The sequence below is a fragment of the Pelecanus crispus genome, chromosome 5 (genome assembly GCF_030463565.1).
Source record: "Pelecanus crispus isolate bPelCri1 chromosome 5, bPelCri1.pri, whole genome shotgun sequence".
NCBI lineage: Eukaryota > Metazoa > Chordata > Aves > Pelecaniformes > Pelecanidae > Pelecanus > Pelecanus crispus.
The window spans coordinates 44664268-44680188 of NC_134647.1; the positions used below are offsets into that span (position 1 = coordinate 44664268).

A 15921-nucleotide genomic window follows, 5' to 3' on the forward strand; every position below is an offset into this window, starting at 1 on the left:
CAGAAGACTCAGGCTATGATGTAGCATGACTTTAATGAGAAGGAGAATAAACCAGTTCAGAGTATGAGAAATGTATTTCCAGCACTCAGTAAAGAAATGGATAAACCCCACTCCAGAGCAAGCCGATCCCTACAAGGTGTTCCTCTGCTCCACCACCCCATGACTATCATCTTCTGTTTACAGCCTGCTATAAGCATTTTTGCCCAGCCAGCAGCAAATGCTGTGTAGCAATGCAGGTGTGACACCTACATGGAAATATAAAGTAAGGCTTAGCGAGAGAAAGGTATACAAGAGGCACGGTCTCGAGTGACAAGCTTGCATGGCTCCCTTCTTCCTGGGGGGGCTGTGGGTGGCCCCCACAGCTGGGAAACCCACGGGCATTTCCTTAGTCCTCTTCCCCAGTCTTGGTCCTGTGCTTCATTTTTCCTCTCCAATGCAGCCGCTCTGCTGGCATCAGCAGGAGGAGGTGACCACTGGGGACACCCCTACAGCCCGCTGCCCAGGCACAGCAGTCCTGCCTTCCCCAGCCCCCGGGGACCACCGGAGGCCACAGGGACCCCGCAGCACCGAAGGCAGCTCCCAACTGCCGCCGATGCCGTGGACCCCACTGTCGTGTTTTGCGGGTAGGAGCTGAGGATGGGCCCTGGCAGGGTGACCACAACGGTGGGGGGCTGGATGACAGTGGTGGAGTCCCCGCAGCGGCGGAAGCAGGGCTGGTTGCAGCTGGTAGCCAGCGGCCGGGGACTGCAGGAGGAGGGAAGGCACAGGTCGTAGCAGGACATTGCTCGGCGAGGACGTACACCTGAAAGCCAGAGCCAAGGCATAAATGCAAAGCAGAGGCTGGTCCATCCCTGTTAAGCCCTAATTCAGTGGCTCCCATAATACGAGGTGTGGGAGTCCTAGCTAGAGGGTGAGTTTGGATGGTTTAGAAACCCCAAAGGATGGCTTTCCAAATGGGCAGGAGTGGGTTTCCCCCTTCACTTGCCTGTAACCCGCTCAGGAGAAAGCGAGGAGTTTGGTTTGAGCTGCACATCTCGGGAAGCTGGAGGCACCAGCTGCTGAAAGCACTGAGAGCAGACCCAATCCTGCACGCTGCCTGCCTTCAAGCTGACAGCAAGCCTTCAGCAAGTGAAATGCTCACTGAGACACATCTAGTTGTAGCAAAACCTGCTTAAATCAATACAACGTGTATAAGGTGGACTTAACGTGAGCTGAGCTATCCCATCCCAAAATATAAGGGACCTCTGATGCCCTTCTGTAAACAGGGACACATCAATCCCTGCAAGCTGGGCATGTGCTATTCTTTTCTTTCTTCAGTGAGGAAAACCATGCAGGATGCACCCAGCTATGTGGTTATGGATCCTGCAAGCCCTGCATCCCGCAACCCCTTTCACTCCTCATTTTGGAGCAGAAATAAACCCTTCCCCAACATCCTCCACAGGTGGGAGGGAAGCAGGTAACAAACCTTGAACTCTTGCGGAGGACCGGGCACAAGTCATCGGTGAAAGCAACAGATCAGTGGGGAGGAGACAGAGCCTGTCTGGACTTACCCAGGCAGAGGTGGCGGCAGCAGCTGGAAGTGGGTGGTGGGGCCAGAAGCCGTGCGGCGTTTTATAGGGTGCCCTGGCCCCCGGGGGAGTGGGTGCATACCTTCCGCCTGAAACTCCCCAACAACCAGCAGTTTTCTCCTGGAAAGCTCCCCGGGCTGGTTAAACAGTTCCCTCTTTCATCTGTCATGTTTTGTTTCCATTTAATACTGAGTAAGATTGAAATGATTTGGGCTACAGGCATTAATTACCTTGCTTCCTAAGGCCAAAGGTACATTTTAGGTCTTATGCCACCAGACAGGAGAGTGTTTCAGCAGAATTTAGGGCAAGCGCATCCCCAGCACATTGCTCCCCATCTGCCTCCGAGCATAACCAATTCAGCTCCCCAGTGCACCTGAGGTGAGCTTGGAGATGTAGGCTGCACACAAGAAACATACATTTGTAGGTAACCCCTGCAACAGTGGTCTCATCAATGGCAGGAAAACCAGGAGAGCTGCAGGGGTGAGGGTACTGGGGGACCATGCACGGCTGGGAGAAAAATGCTGGAGGGCATTTCTCCTGCCCCAGCTGCCCAGGTACTACAGATGCGGACACGGGGACTTGAGCTAGCCCAGCATGAGCAAGTTGTAACACTTTTGGATCCACTTAGAGGATTTTGCCTTTTTTTTGTTATTCCTCATGCCCGGGGTATGAATTCTGCTTGGAAGGCACATCAAATTTTAAAAGCAAAGTAATCATGAGCTCTGGAGTCCACCCCTGAACTGGACACACACCAAAACTGATTGATTTTGTGCAGTGAGCTGATTTCTGAGGCCAACAGCCTTTCTGTCCTGCTTTTTGGATATGCTAACAGCAGTGAGCCAGAAGTTCACAGCTATGCTTCCTTGTGATGGAGTGACATCGTCAAGACATTTTTTAATTACAGGCTGTGGCATGACACCAGATTGCTCTGCTGAAAGTCTGTTAGCTGCTAAACAGCCAGGGAGTTGCCAAAGTCCCAACTTGCACTTAAACATGAATCACTTGCATGTTGGGGAGAGGGAGTTGCTGACATGGTCCCTAGCAGGAGAATGAGCCATCAGGCTCTAAGGGCAAGGAAAGTTTGAAGAAGGCTTTCATTTCAGGCCAGCAGAGCCCAGATGAAGGTACAAACATCTTCTGCCCCAGAATAAACCATGGTAGTACTGGGACACATGTACTATGCCTGTGTGGAGCTAGGGGTTGTCAGCATCCCTGTTAAAGACATACCTTGTAGAGGTTTTGGGGTCATTTTAGTTGCTAGGGTGACTTGGCCTTGTAGAGCCACAGCTGATAGCACTGAGTTGTCCCTAGTGACTCCTTCCTGCCATACCTGCCAGGGCAAAAAATCCTTTCAGAGGTGTTTGGGTCAAGCCTGGCTATTTTTAACATCATTCTGGAAGGGGAGAGAGAATTGGCTTTTCTGAGGTGCAGCAGAGGACATGTGCTTCAGCCAGAAGCAACCTTCCAGCCTGCTCCAGTAAGGCAGGAGGCTGTGGGTTCATCGCAACTTCCTAAATGGCAATTTGGTGAGCAGGAAAAGATGAGTCTTATTTTAAGCTTTACCTTTCTGCTTTTTGCACCACTCTTGAATAACAAAATGATGCCACAGGTGCACATTGGACCCACAGCCTAAGAATTAAACCCTTCTTCTGCCAGTCAGGGTTTCTTCCCCTTCACTAATCATCTTCCATCTCTTTTTTTTTTTTTGTTCTTCTGTGCACTCCCATGATCTCAGGGAAAACAGCCCTTCCTAGGTGACTCCCTTCCAGGCTTCCAGACAGAGGCTGCAATCTTCTGATTTGCAGCCGCACTGTGTGTTTCAGTTTTGCAGCCCAGTTTAAGTACTTGAGGTTCTGCTTGCATAGGACCATCATGTCCCAGAAGAGTATCCACGGATGCAGCGATGCTTGAAATAAATGCATGGGGGCATGTTGCTGAATGTCAGCGGATCTGTGTACTGAAACAAGTCCTTTGCCTGGAGAAGCGGACAGGGGAAACAAAAGGCACGTGTCAGGAAGCTAAAATAATCAGATTTGTGTAATGAATGAGATTAAAACAAAGGAAAACCATAGGGGAAAGAGCTCTTCCCAGAAATGTAGGTATTTGAGAGAAAGACAAGGACTGTTTTTTCCAACACATATTCATTTCAGGGAATGAGCACTTTCTACTTAAGACATGGCTTTCTCTGGAGGAACCACAAAACTGAGAAAATTTCACCAAGACAAACATGCCAGATCCATTTTCCTAACTTCTGCACATCCTGGATCCAGGATGTGTGGCCATCTCAGCCCTAGTTCTTCCTGCAGATAAGGGCACAAGGAGAAACATGGCCCTGGACCAATACTTGCTGTGTTTCCATTTGCATCACCAGTCCCAGCAGCACTTTGCAACTCCAATTTCACTGCTCTGCATTTTGATTTCCAACAGCCCAAGGGCTAGATATCTCTGAGATCAGCTGGATGGTGGAAGCTTACTCCTCCCCCAAAATTTCTCCTGAAAGCCAAAGGGAAAGGCACATTTTGGAGCAGCAACAGACCCACTGCATCCCATCTCCAAGCAACACTTGCATCTAGCGCTCTCACCCAGGGCTTGCCCCAGGGGCACAGCTGACCTGCTGGCAGCATGATGTGTGGGGACCACTCTGAGGCAGCTGATGGGCGAGCGAGACACCCTGGTGCCAGGAGGCAGCATTCTGATGCAGACAGACCCACCCAGGTGGCTGCCCATCCACTGCAGCTGCAGAGCATCCTTGGCTGCCTATGTCCTTGCCAGGCAGACTCGGGGTGCTTCAGGCCCACTGTGTGCAACCCAGGGAGCGGAGCCTGTCTGGTGCCGCTGGGGAGAACCAGGCTCCAGCTGCCGTGTGCCACCCTGGGGCTGCAGATGATCCAGTTTCATGCCGCTGTATGTCCTCTATAATTGCCAGGGCCCTGGGTGGGCTGATGCTCCACGGCGTCACTGAGGCTGGCACATCTCCCCCAGGAGGCCTTGTCACCGCATGCCAGGGCAGGGGCAGGTGTCTGCCTGGGCGGACACAGCCCAGCAGGCTTGAAGGGTGTCCCAATGGAGTCAGCTTGTCTCCTCTCCAGGCTGCCTCTGCCCTGCAAGCCCCCAGGTCCCACCCTGCTGCAGCAGCCCTCATGCTATGCACCACTGCCCAAGGAGCCTGCACTTACCACCCCTTCCCATTTCACCGTCTTCAGCTGCAAGTTGGTGTTTCTCCAGGGCTGTAACCCCTGTGCACCAAAACCCATGCCTTTTCCCCAGGAAATCTCCTGCATCCCTCTTGCAGGGTGCCTGGATGTCCAGGCATGGACATCCCCCTTTACCAGGGCAGCAGAGCTGGCCAAACACTGCAGCATCCCACGGCAGTGGGACAGGACAGGGCCAGTGTTTCCTTGCAGCCTGATCACTGTTTCTGGCTCAGGAGAGGGAAGCAGCTCCCTGCTGGTCCCCAAGGGCATCTCTCCAAGGCATCGGAAGGAAACATGGCCCCAGGGAAGGTTGAAAAGCCAGTGCGGGGCTTGAAGCATGGGCAGCTAAGCCTCAGCATCTTTGCCTTGCCTCCAAGCCACAGCATTGTTTGGCTACATCCTCATCCATGGAAAGAAGGTGGGGGGAGCCAGGAAGGCACCTACAAGGCTGGCACAACATGTTTCTCCAGCTGCATTGAAGCAGACATGCTCTGAGAAATGCAAGGCTTCCCTCTCTGCAAGACCGATAGCATTTCAGCAGTTAAAAACCTCCCAGCAGGCAGGTTTTTTACTTCTTTCCTCTTCATCTTGCAATAGTTCACCCTCTCCTCTCTCCAGAAACCTCCACTGCGGGCACTGCTGCAGACACAGGAGGGAACTGCCAACGTGCAGCAGCTATGCCATCCTCAAAAAAGCACCTCTAGGATGTGGTGATGGCTCAGTAAGGCACAGCTTTGTCCAGGGTTTGCTTTTGGCTCCCAAGCCCATAGGGATGCCCATCTGTATGAGATGCAGAAAGGAATAAATTGGCTGACAGAGCAGAAGGGAAAAAAGCAGTGGCCAAGTCCACAGTGTGCCCACATGGCTGCCCGGCCAGCACGGCCAGCCTGTTTCTGACCTTCCCTGCCCATGGTTTGGTGCTTTGCCTCCTGGAAAAGACACAGTTGGCTGGCAGGAGGATGGCTGGCAGGTGGGCTTGGCGAGCAGAGGGGGACAGTACCCTGCTCCTGCATGGGAGTGTGGGGCCTGGCACGTTGCACAGAAGGGCAACGCAGGTCCCTGAGCAACCGGGAGCAGGTTCGACAAGTGGGACCAGCAATCCAGAGGCAGACATGTATTTAACATGAACGAGCAAAACAGAGAGAGGCAAGAGGAAACTGGCCACACCAGCAGCTGCACCAAAAGGTGGATATTGTGCAAGGGTCCCCCAGCACCCGACGAGGGTGGGATTCGAACCCACGCGTGCAGAGCACAATGGATTAGCAGTCCATCGCCTTCACCACTCGGCCACCTCGTCTACTCTCCTAACAGCTTTTTTGAGGATTTTTTCCCCCTTTTTGACCAAAGCCTGCAAACCTATGGCTAGTTCTTCAGGGTATCCTCCAAGGAGCCAGGCTGGGCAGGCAGAGCCCTGGCAGCCCCTATGCCTGGCTGTGGCAGCCAGCTGCCCACCTGCCTGTGGCAGGGCAGCAAGCAGGTGTTTGCAATTCATTTGCTCCCTCCATGATCCCTTCTGTCCCTGTGTTCAGTGGATGGCAAAGGGCAGGGTGGCATTTATTTTTGCCAGAAAAGTGTGTGTCCCAGGCTTTGTTACTTGTTGCAGGTCTCTATCACCCCCACACCACCACCCACCCCCAAACTGTGTCCAGAGGGTTTTCCTGCAGGATTCAGCAGCAGTTGTGTAAATTAATGGGGAAGATGGTGGGGGAACAGCCAGCATTGGATGTACCTCTTTATTTCCCAGATACCCTGGGGTCTGGAGACAGTTTGGGTCATCTCTCCGCTGGGAGCTCCCAAAGATCTACTCCTCTGGGCAGATATTCTCCCCAGAGATGGGGGTCATCTGGGACAGAGGGGTGGGGGGCTCCACTGCTCAGGGCAGAGACCCCCAGCAGTGCCCCTAACTTGCGGCAGGGAGAAAAAACAGCCCCCAGGCCTAGGCACCACTGGGAGTCGAACCCAGGATCTCCTGTTTACTAGACAGGCGCTTTAACCAGCTGAGCCATGGTGCCCACCTACCCCACAGCCATGGGGTGCCCCCCAACACAGCTGACCCTCTGGTCCCCACCCCCCACCCCCCCATGCCCCACACTGCTGCCCCAGGTCTAGGATATCCCAGCCCCCAAACCCTTCTCTATCTGCCACTGGGAGCATCCCCAGTGCTTGCCTGGGCACATGGCACAGGGAGCCCAACACCTCCCCTACCAGCACCAGCTGTGTTTTGGGGTCTCAGCCCCTGCAGGGACTTGCTGACCCCCTCCCCTTTCCCTGGCAGAGTCCTGCCAGCTGCCCCCAACCCCTGCACTGCCCCAAAGTGACTGCCTCTGTCTTGGCTTTTTCTCTGGCTGCTCGACCCAGATACCTGGGGGTCCCCAGGGCATCACCTGCCTGCCCAGCTCATCCACAAGTGGCCAAGACCAACCTGAACAATCTCAGTGCAGCCTCTGAGAGCTCAGGCACCCTCAAAGTCTCCATTTTTTTTGAGAGGTGCATGAAACACACCGAGGGGGAGAGTGGCCAGGAGCAGCTCCCCAGGGCAGCAGGTGCTGGTGACAGCCGGTGCTCACCCAGCACCATTTACCTCCTCCTGGCATGGCACAACCCCAGCACTGGGAAGGGGACCTGGGAAGGGGATCAAGCCCTACTCAAACATTGCCACATGGCAGGAATGCTAAAAAGCCAAGGATGAAACACAGACTCATGAACCCTTCAGCCACGCCAGCTACCAAAGGAGACCCTCCACTGGGGACAGCCCAACCCCTGGCAACAGCAGCTCCTGGGTGCAGAAAACTCTGTGCTCTCCATTGCACTTGTGCTGGCAGCACAGGCAATGATGAGGCAGGCTCCTTGTGGGGCAGTGAGGGACAGGATGTGCGTTGGGTCACCACTGACTGTGCCGGCTCATTGGTCTAGGGCACAGGACCTGGGCTGGGGGCCAGCTGCATACCCCAGCTCATTGGTTTAGGGTTGAGATTCTTGCTCAGGGTGTGAGAGGTCCCGAGTTCAGCTCCCAGATGACCCCTCCTTTTGGGTACCCGCCACCCTCCTCCCACCTGGCCACTCCCCCCCAGCACCAACGTTTGCCCCAAGAGACACGCCAAGCCCCGTAGGGAAGGGACGCCAGTTGGACCCCGCACCCCGCAGCGCCTGGGCGGGAGTGGGAAAAGGGCCATGGGCATTTCCCGCAGGCTGCAGGTGCTGGGAAGCAGCCCGCAGGCAGCCCTAGGGCTTTTCTGTGGGGTTTTGGGGGCTCTGCCAGACCCGCAGCTGGCAGGGAGGTGGGACTGTGAAGGCAAAAAGCTGGAGATGCTGGGGGTTGAACCCAGGGCCTCTTACATGCAAAGCAAGCGCTCTTCCGCTGAGCTACATCCCCCTACAAGAACCTCTCACCTGGCTTATCTCATGACTCCCATGAAAATCCCTGTTGCTGCCTCCTTCCCCAGCCCCCAGAGGTGCTGACCGTTGGTTTCAGGGGGTTGCAGACCGGGGACCCGCAGGGGCTGTGCCCGGCGGGGGGTGCCCAAAAGGAGGGCTCGTCCGGGAGTTGAACCCGGGACCTCTCGCACCCGAAGCGAGAATCATACCCCTAGACCAACGAGCCACTATCTTGAATGCAGCCCACACATCCGATCTCCCATGGCCCCACGGCCCCAGGCACCGCACAAGGCCAACCCATGCTCACTGCAGGTGGGGTCAGCTCCCCACGGTGCTGCCCTCTCCCTCCCCTCAGCTCTCCAGCCATCGGCTCCCCCAGGGATGATGCGCAGGGCGATGATGGGGTGCCACTCAGCATCTCGGCAAAATGGTCCACAGGTCCCCAACCCACTCTCCCAACAAGCTGCTTCCTCACTTCTCCCGGGTCTGCAAAACACGGACAACCACGGGGAGCCTGTGCCCCCCTCCACCCTGGGACCATCACAGCCCCTGCAAGGCACATTGCTGGGGAGTCAGCCAGGGAGCACAGTCTCTGGTGTAAGAGCTGCTCTTGCTCTCCCAGTGGGTTCACACCCCAGCTCCCACAGCCTGGGCACTGGGCAAAATCTCTCGCTGTGAGCAGGATTCGAACCTGCGCAGGGAAACCCTATTGGATTTCGAGTCCAACGCCTTCACCCCTCGGCCATCACAGCTCTACCCCCAGACCCCCCCCTTGATTCCCCCATGGGCACCCCGTTTTCCTGGGAAGCGGGGAGGTCTCCGGGGTGGCCGGTGCATCCCTGCACACAAGCTCAGTCCCGCGCTGCTCCCCAGGGCCTGGCGGCAGGGCCCGTCCCCAGAAAGCAGCGCCTGGGACGCGGCGGGCCTCGGGCAGCACTGTGGCCCCAGCAGCCCAGTGCCCGGCACAGGGTGGGGGTGCCCGGGCAGCTGCGCACCCCGGTTCGTTGGTCTAGGGGTATGATTCTCGCTTAGGGTGCGAGAGGTCCCGGGTTCAACTCCCGGACGAGCCCTCCTTTTGGGCACCCCCAGCTGGGCACAGCGCCTGCGGGGACCGTGCACGGACGGGGCGATGCTGCCCTGCTCAGGGGGGACGGGCGGCCTCCCCAGTTCAGCAGATCTTGCTGACACCAGGATTCTCCCTAGGCCCTTGGGGAAGGGAGACAAGGTGCCCCCACACCCTGCAGTGCCCAGGCAGGGAAGGGAAAGGGCCATGGGCATTTCTTCCGAGGCTGTAGGTGCCAGGAAGCATCGCCGGGTCAGCCGTGCCTGCAGGCAACCCCTCAAGCTTTTCTGGGAGGCCTGGGGTGGGGGGGGGGGGGGTTCTCCAGCCTAGCAGCTGGCAGGGATGGGGCTCTCGGGAAGCAAAAAGGACATGGAGATGCTGGGGGTTGATCCCAGGGCCTCTTACATGCAAAGCAAGCGCTCTCCCACTGAGCTACATCCCCTATGCATGGGTAGGACTGTGCCCAGGGGTCCTTGCTGCCCCCACAGCCACTCAATAGTTATGTGCTGTGCATGGGCAGGCCTGGGGGCCTGGACAAGTCCCCTCACCCCCCACCGCTGCCCCACTGCCTACTGCTCACCCTCTTCTGCCGTGAGGGCTCCAAAGCCAGACTGAAAGGGGCTGCACTCCAAGATCCCCACTGCTGCTTCTAAGAGAGTCCATCCTGGCTGTGGGGACATGCCCATCCCAAACACTGCCAATCCCTGCTGCACCAGGAACCAGTGCCCTCCCAACACCCCGTCCCTGATCCCACCACAGGCTGGGGCCATGCACACCAGCCAAGGAATGTGGGTGCCCAAAAGCAGGGCTCGTCCGGGAGTTGAACCCGGGACCTCTCGCACCCGAAGCGAGAATCATACCCCTAGACCAACGAGCCGGGGTGTTACCAAGAAAAAAAGCAGGAATCCCCTGCTTGAGCTCCAGTATACTCAGGGAACTGGTTGGGGTAGAATGGGACCTGGGGAAGCTCTTTTTGGCCCTGATGGTTGTTCAGAGCATGCTCAGAGCAGCTCCCTGGCTATGGAGCTGGCACCTGGACACAGCCACATGCTGTAACTGCCCTGGCTCTAAAGGCCACGGGGCCGAGAGGACCAGAGTGTGCAGCAGGACCCCTGGGTGGAAGCAGCTACTATGCAAGGGGATGTAGCTCAGTGGGAGAGCGCTTGCTTCGCATGTAAGAGGTCCTGGGTTCAATCCCCAGCATCTCCATGTCCTTTTTGCTTCCCGAGAGCCCCATCCCTGCCAGCTGCTAGGCTGGTAGACCTCCCCCCCCCCCCCCCCCAGGCCTCCCAGAAAAGCTTGAGGGGTTGCCTGCAGGCACGGCTGGGGCAGTGGTGATAAACTCCACTTACACCTCTGGAAGGCATCCCCAAAGGAGATTCCCCATACCTGCCCCACAGCCCCCAGGCAGAGCAGCCGAGTGGGGACGTGATGGCAGCAAGGGCCCTGTTCTGCTGTCTGTCGCTGCCCCACCAGCCCCTTCCCCCATGCAGGAAGGGATGAGCCCCGGCTGAGCCGCATCTCTCTGACCACGGGGCACTGGGCAGCACCTCGCTCCCAGCGGTGGCGGGACCATCCCAGCAGAGGGGATGTGTCAGAGCTGGGGAGGCCGCCTGTCCCTCCAAGCCGGGCAGTGTCGCTCTGTCCATGCCCAGTCCCTGCAGGGGCTGTGCCTGGCGGTGGGTGCCCAAAAGGAGGGCTCATCCGGGAGCTGAAACCAGTGTCCCACAGACCCACCAGGGCAGAAGAACAGAAGGGCAGCTGCCTGCAGTGCTGCACTCTCACTCCCCATTATTGTCCAGCAATCAGCTCACATTGGACAGAGAGCTGTCCTGGCCACCACTCCATCCACCCATGGAGTAAAAACTCTCGCTGTGAGCAGGATTCGAACCTGCGCAGGGAAACCCTATTGGATTTCAAGTCCAACGCCTTCACCCCTCGGCCATCACAGCCTGTGACACAAAGGTGTGGGCCAGGGACAATCCTGGCTTTGCCCTGGGGCCCACACACAGGGAGAAAATGCCCTTCAGGCTGGTGTGGGGGCATCTGCACAGTCCCAGTACCCCTTGGCAACCCCAGTACCCACACGTGCCAGGGTTGGGAAAAAGGAACATCTGGGGGTATCTACTGATGGCTGGGAAAACATACAGGTGCAGCAGAGAGCCTTGCCAGAAGGCAGGCACCAAAGGGAAGCATCCTCCAGCAATACCCAGGGAGACAATGGGTTTCGTGGGGAAAAGGACATGGAGACGCTGGGGGTTGAACCCAGGGCCTCTTAGATGCAAAGCAAGTGCTTTCCCTCTGAGGTACATCTCCTGTGGACAGGTAGGGCTGGGGGCCTGGGCAAGACTCCTCACCCCCCACCGCTGCCCACTGCTCACCCTGCTCTGCCTCAAGGGCCCTGAGCCCAGAAACAGACCTTCAGGGCATGCACTGTCAGCTCTTGGAGCTCCATCCTACCCATGGGGACTCACCCAGCGGGGTCGTGGCACTGACCCCACTGTGCTGGCACCGCTGCCCTCACTGCGCCCTGGTTATGCCATGGTCCCACATGCCAGCCACTGAAGGTGGGTGCCCAAAAGGAGGGCTCGTCCGGGAGTTGAACCCGGGACCTCTCGCACCCGAAGCGAGAATCATACCCCTAGACCAACGAGCCAAGGTACTGCAAACCCCTGCACCCTCACCCTCTGTGCCCCACACAAGTTTGTGCATTGGTGAAGGTGGCTGATGCTGCCTTTTTGCCCCTGGCACAGCCTGGAGCAGGGAAGAACATCTTACTGTGCCCAGGATGTCAGGCCAGCATTTAGAGGTAGCCACAGCACATAACTACCCAGTGGCTGTGGGGGCAGCTGGACCATGGGGGTCAGCAAGGACCCCTGGGCACAGTCCTACCCACGTACAGGGGATGTAGCTCAGCGGGAGAGCACTTGCTTTGCATGTAAGAGGCCCTGGGATCAACCCCCAGCATCTCCATGTCCTTTTTGTCTCCCCAGAGCCCTGTCTCTGCTGGCTGTGAGGCTGGCAGAGCTCCCCAGGCCCCACAGAAAAGCTTGAGGGGTGCCTGTGGGCACAGCTGGCCCAGGACTGGGGGGGACAGCAGTGGTGCATGGTGGGTGCCTGAGGGAGGGAGCTGCTCCACTTCCCCTGCCCAGCCCAAAGCTGCAGTGACTATTTGGGGGATCAAGGGGATGAAAGCCAACAACTGACCCCAAATTAGCTCTGTATTCCCCAGACAAAAGCAGGGCAGGCTTATGTCCAAACAGAGGACTCCTCTGCGAGTTGGACCCAGGTCCTCTCACACCTGAAAGTGGAACCATATCCCGAGCCTGCATTGGGGTCCCCAGCCCTCCCCCTTGGCCCGGTATGGGTTCCAGCTGGCCCATGGCAAAAGCATCTGCCTGTAAAACCACAACTGACACCCCATGGCTGTGGGTCCCCACCCTCTCTGCGTTGTCCCCAACCCCTCTCTGGACGGTCCCTCCTCAGAGGGAAGGATTTCACCTGGCTCCAGGGCAAGTGGTCAGTGGCTCCCTGCCCTACCTTGCCTCACTCTCCCAGGACTGCCAGGGAGTAGGTTCCCCGGTGCAGGAGCTGCTCCCCAGGGAGGAGATGAGGTGCAGGGGTGGGACTACCCTGGACGTCAGCTCCCTGGCCGCCCCTGCCGCCCCTGCTCCCCCCAGTACCAGGCCCGCTTTCCTAGTGGCGGGAAAAAATCCCTCGCTGTGAGCAGGATTCGAACCTGCGCAGGGAAACCCTATTGGATTTCGAGTCCAACGCCTTCACCCCTCGGCCATCACAGCTCCAGCCCCAGGCGGGAACACCTGCCCCCCGCCCCGGGCACCCCCGATCCCCTCTGGGGGCCCCGTTTTCCTGGGAAGCGGGGAGGTCTCCGGGGTGGCCGGTGCATCCCTGCACACAAGCTCAGTCCCGCGCTGCTCCCCAGGGCCTGGCGGCAGGGCCCGTCCCCAGAAAGCAGCGCCCGGGACGCAGGGGGCCCTCGGGCAGCACTGTGGCCCCAGCAGCCCAGTGCCCGGCACAGGGTGGGGGTGCCCGGGCAGCTGCGCACCCCCGGTTCGTTGGTCTAGGGGTATGATTCTCGCTTAGGGTGCGAGAGGTCCCGGGTTCAACTCCCGGACGAGCCCTCCTTTTGGGCACCACCCAACTCCTGCCCAGCTGGTGCAGAGCTCATTTGGGACCCGGCTGTCAGCTTTTATCCCCCAGGGACACCCTGCAGCGGCTGGGGCTTTGAGCTTAGCGTGACACACAGGAGGGACACCCGTCCTTGGGGTCCCAACCTTGTGCCCAGACCGGCCGTGCAGGGTGACCCTAGTGGTGGGGTGGCAGCAAGATGGAGGCAGGGGCTGTGGCCGTGGCACATCCCACGGCTGTGGGGTGCCCCATGGCTGTGGGGTAAGTGGGCACCATGGCTCAGCAGGTTAAAGCGCCTGTCTAGTAAACAGGAGATCCTGGGTTCGACTCCCAGTGGTGCCTGGGGCCGGGGACTGTCTTTTCTCCCTGCCCCAAGCTGGGGGCACTGCTGGGGGTCTCTGCCTCGAGTGGCCCCACTCCCTTCTGCAATCCCTTCCAATTCCCATTGGGATTTCTGCCAGTGCCTGTGGCCTGCCATCCTTTTGCCCTTTGAGGAGGGTCTGGCTGCAACTTCTCAGTTACCCGCTTCAGTGGGGGATGCATCCCCATGTCCTCGCAGGGCTGGCCACGGATCCCTGCTTCTCTGACCCAGTTTGCTCCCTCCCAACAATAAAGCTGCTTCCCCAGCATGGCTGCCCTGCCTGCAACCGGCTCGCCGGGCTCTTATACCTGGCAGGGCTGGCAGGAGGGACCTGTCCGCATCTCAGTTACCTTCCCGGGGTGGCCGGACCTGTCGGACAGCCAGGATTAGCTGCAGGAGAGGGCTAATCATCCCCACTGGGTGGGGTGCAGGGAGCTGATCCAGCAGCTCTTTGCTGCGGTCCCTCTCCAGGCAGCTCACCTGGAGCCACCGGGCATCCTGGTGCCATCTGGGCCTTGGGGCGGCATAGGGCTGGGGCACCTTCCTCTCCCCCTCTGGGCTCCCACCGTGTGCAAGATGGGATTTGGACTCTTTCCTTTTTGCAGTTAAAATGAACAGGCACATTCACCAACACCTCTGCCCTCACTCCCCAGGGTCCTTTCCCACCTCCTCTGCCCCCACTCCCCAAGGTATCCATTTCATCATGGCTTCACATTTCATTTGTCCCAGTTTGTTTTCTGGTTGCGTCCTCCTCTTTTGGAGGGTTATTGTCTTACTGCTTAACAGCCACTTTCTGCAGCACTAGCTTTTTTAAGGTTTTTTGAGTGGTTTTTCTCCCACGAGTCTTGGGTAAGAGACTTCCAGCCACCTCCGTGCCAGAATCTGCCTGCCCTTTTAGATGCTTCTTCACTTTCTTCTGCCCGGGCTCCCCGGTTTCCTCCTGCCATCCCCTTTCCAAAGTCAAACGCTACTGCAGGGGGGACTGGTGACCTCTTCCCCCTGGGAGGATGCAGTTGCCATGGTAGACCAGGCACTTGCTACAGGATCTGCCCCCCCCCCCCCGGGGCTCCGACACCGCTGGGAGTCGAGCCCAGGGTCCCCGTGCGCCAGGCAGGAGCCTGAGACAAGCCCGGCCGCAGGACACGCCAGCCCGGGCTGTCCCCACTCCCCCCGCGCTGCGGCAAAAGTCACGACGAGGGTGGGATTCGAACCCACGCGTGCAGAGCACAATGGATTAGCAGTCCATCGCCTTCACCACTCGGCCACCTCGTCCTGCCCTGCGCCGCCCGCGGCCCCGCCCCTCGCTACCCGGCGCGTGCTCCCGCCGCCGTTGCCGCCGCTGCCTCCATTACCCCGCCGGGGCCCGGCCCGCAGCTCCGCCGCGGGGCTGCCCGCCGCGCTGAGGGCCGGCCCCGCCGCCCGCTGGAGGCCCGGCCCCGCCCCGCCGCACGCCCGGCCGCTGGAGGCCCGGCCCTACCCTGCCGTCGCCCTCTTAGCGCAGCCGGCAGCGCGTCAGTCTCATAATCTGAAGGTCCTGAGTTCGAGCCTCAGAGAGGGCACCGCTTTTGCCGCTCCGCGGGGCGTGGGCCGCCATTTTGCCGCCCCGCGCAGCCCCACGGCCGCGTGAGGGGGCTCTGCGGTGGGCCGGGCCCAGCCCCTCCCCGGCGCCCTTCCCTCCGTACCCCGCGCCCCAGGGCCCGCTCCTCTCCGCCGCGGCGCGGCGGCCCTGCAAAAGGGCTGGCCCGGCGCCGCCACCCTCGCTGTGGCCGGCTCCCCCCGCCGGGCGGGGCGGCAAAAGCGGTGCCCTCTCTGAGGCTCGAACTCAGGACCTTCAGATTATGAGACTGACGCGCTGCCGGCTGCGCTAAGAGGGCGGCGGCGGCAGCAGAGCCCTGGCCCAGGCCCTCGGCGGCCCCACGGCGGCGCGGGCCAAGGCGAGGGCGGGCGGCGGCGCGGAGGGGCGGGGCCGCGCACGGCGCAGGGCAGGACGAGGTGGCCGAGTGGTGAAGGCGATGGACTGCTAATCCATTGTGCTCTGCATGCGTGGGTTCGAATCCCACCCTCGTCGTGACTTTTGCTGCCGCCCCCGCGTTCCCCCACCGCGCCCCGGAGCCGCGGCGAAGGCGTAAGGTCCTCCGGCGAGAAGACGCGGGGGGGCTGTTAGGGAGCGAAACCAGCCTCTGCAGCACCCCGGGTCTGGGAGCCACAGCA

The 15921-nt window shown here is 59.3% G+C and overlaps 19 non-coding genes across 19 annotated transcripts; 7 read left to right on the forward strand and 12 right to left on the reverse strand.

Moving 5' to 3' along the window:
• Positions 1–5977: 5977 nt before the first annotated feature.
• Positions 5978–6059, reverse strand: TRNAS-GCU (transfer RNA serine (anticodon GCU)). The gene has a single exon. It is a non-coding gene; the product is annotated as a tRNA-Ser (tRNA).
• A 641-nt stretch (positions 6060–6700) lies between these two features.
• On the reverse strand, positions 6701–6774 carry TRNAT-AGU (transfer RNA threonine (anticodon AGU)). The gene has a single exon. It is a non-coding gene; the product is annotated as a tRNA-Thr (tRNA).
• A 1289-nt stretch (positions 6775–8063) lies between these two features.
• TRNAA-UGC (transfer RNA alanine (anticodon UGC)) lies at positions 8064–8135 on the reverse strand. The gene has a single exon. It is a non-coding gene; the product is annotated as a tRNA-Ala (tRNA).
• A 156-nt stretch (positions 8136–8291) lies between these two features.
• TRNAP-CGG (transfer RNA proline (anticodon CGG)) lies at positions 8292–8363 on the reverse strand. Its single transcript has one exon. It is a non-coding gene; the product is annotated as a tRNA-Pro (tRNA).
• Positions 8364–8807: 444 nt separating this feature from the next.
• Positions 8808–8889, reverse strand: TRNAS-CGA (transfer RNA serine (anticodon CGA)). Its single transcript has one exon. It is a non-coding gene; the product is annotated as a tRNA-Ser (tRNA).
• A 246-nt stretch (positions 8890–9135) lies between these two features.
• Positions 9136–9207, forward strand: TRNAP-AGG (transfer RNA proline (anticodon AGG)). The gene has a single exon. It is a non-coding gene; the product is annotated as a tRNA-Pro (tRNA).
• Positions 9208–9570: 363 nt separating this feature from the next.
• On the reverse strand, positions 9571–9642 carry TRNAA-UGC (transfer RNA alanine (anticodon UGC)). The gene has a single exon. It is a non-coding gene; the product is annotated as a tRNA-Ala (tRNA).
• A 363-nt stretch (positions 9643–10005) lies between these two features.
• On the reverse strand, positions 10006–10077 carry TRNAP-CGG (transfer RNA proline (anticodon CGG)). The gene has a single exon. It is a non-coding gene; the product is annotated as a tRNA-Pro (tRNA).
• Positions 10078–10337: 260 nt separating this feature from the next.
• TRNAA-CGC (transfer RNA alanine (anticodon CGC)) lies at positions 10338–10409 on the forward strand. The gene has a single exon. It is a non-coding gene; the product is annotated as a tRNA-Ala (tRNA).
• A 661-nt stretch (positions 10410–11070) lies between these two features.
• Positions 11071–11152, reverse strand: TRNAS-UGA (transfer RNA serine (anticodon UGA)). The gene has a single exon. It is a non-coding gene; the product is annotated as a tRNA-Ser (tRNA).
• A 632-nt stretch (positions 11153–11784) lies between these two features.
• TRNAP-CGG (transfer RNA proline (anticodon CGG)) lies at positions 11785–11856 on the reverse strand. Its single transcript has one exon. It is a non-coding gene; the product is annotated as a tRNA-Pro (tRNA).
• Positions 11857–12101: 245 nt separating this feature from the next.
• Positions 12102–12173, forward strand: TRNAA-UGC (transfer RNA alanine (anticodon UGC)). Its single transcript has one exon. It is a non-coding gene; the product is annotated as a tRNA-Ala (tRNA).
• Positions 12174–12918: 745 nt separating this feature from the next.
• Positions 12919–13000, reverse strand: TRNAS-CGA (transfer RNA serine (anticodon CGA)). Its single transcript has one exon. It is a non-coding gene; the product is annotated as a tRNA-Ser (tRNA).
• Positions 13001–13270: 270 nt separating this feature from the next.
• On the forward strand, positions 13271–13342 carry TRNAP-AGG (transfer RNA proline (anticodon AGG)). The gene has a single exon. It is a non-coding gene; the product is annotated as a tRNA-Pro (tRNA).
• A 275-nt stretch (positions 13343–13617) lies between these two features.
• On the forward strand, positions 13618–13691 carry TRNAT-AGU (transfer RNA threonine (anticodon AGU)). The gene has a single exon. It is a non-coding gene; the product is annotated as a tRNA-Thr (tRNA).
• A 1209-nt stretch (positions 13692–14900) lies between these two features.
• Positions 14901–14982, reverse strand: TRNAS-GCU (transfer RNA serine (anticodon GCU)). The gene has a single exon. It is a non-coding gene; the product is annotated as a tRNA-Ser (tRNA).
• Positions 14983–15196: 214 nt separating this feature from the next.
• TRNAM-CAU (transfer RNA methionine (anticodon CAU)) lies at positions 15197–15269 on the forward strand. Its single transcript has one exon. It is a non-coding gene; the product is annotated as a tRNA-Met (tRNA).
• Positions 15270–15511: 242 nt separating this feature from the next.
• Positions 15512–15584, reverse strand: TRNAM-CAU (transfer RNA methionine (anticodon CAU)). The gene has a single exon. It is a non-coding gene; the product is annotated as a tRNA-Met (tRNA).
• Positions 15585–15696: 112 nt separating this feature from the next.
• On the forward strand, positions 15697–15778 carry TRNAS-GCU (transfer RNA serine (anticodon GCU)). The gene has a single exon. It is a non-coding gene; the product is annotated as a tRNA-Ser (tRNA).
• The last annotated feature ends 143 nt before the right edge of the window (positions 15779–15921 follow it).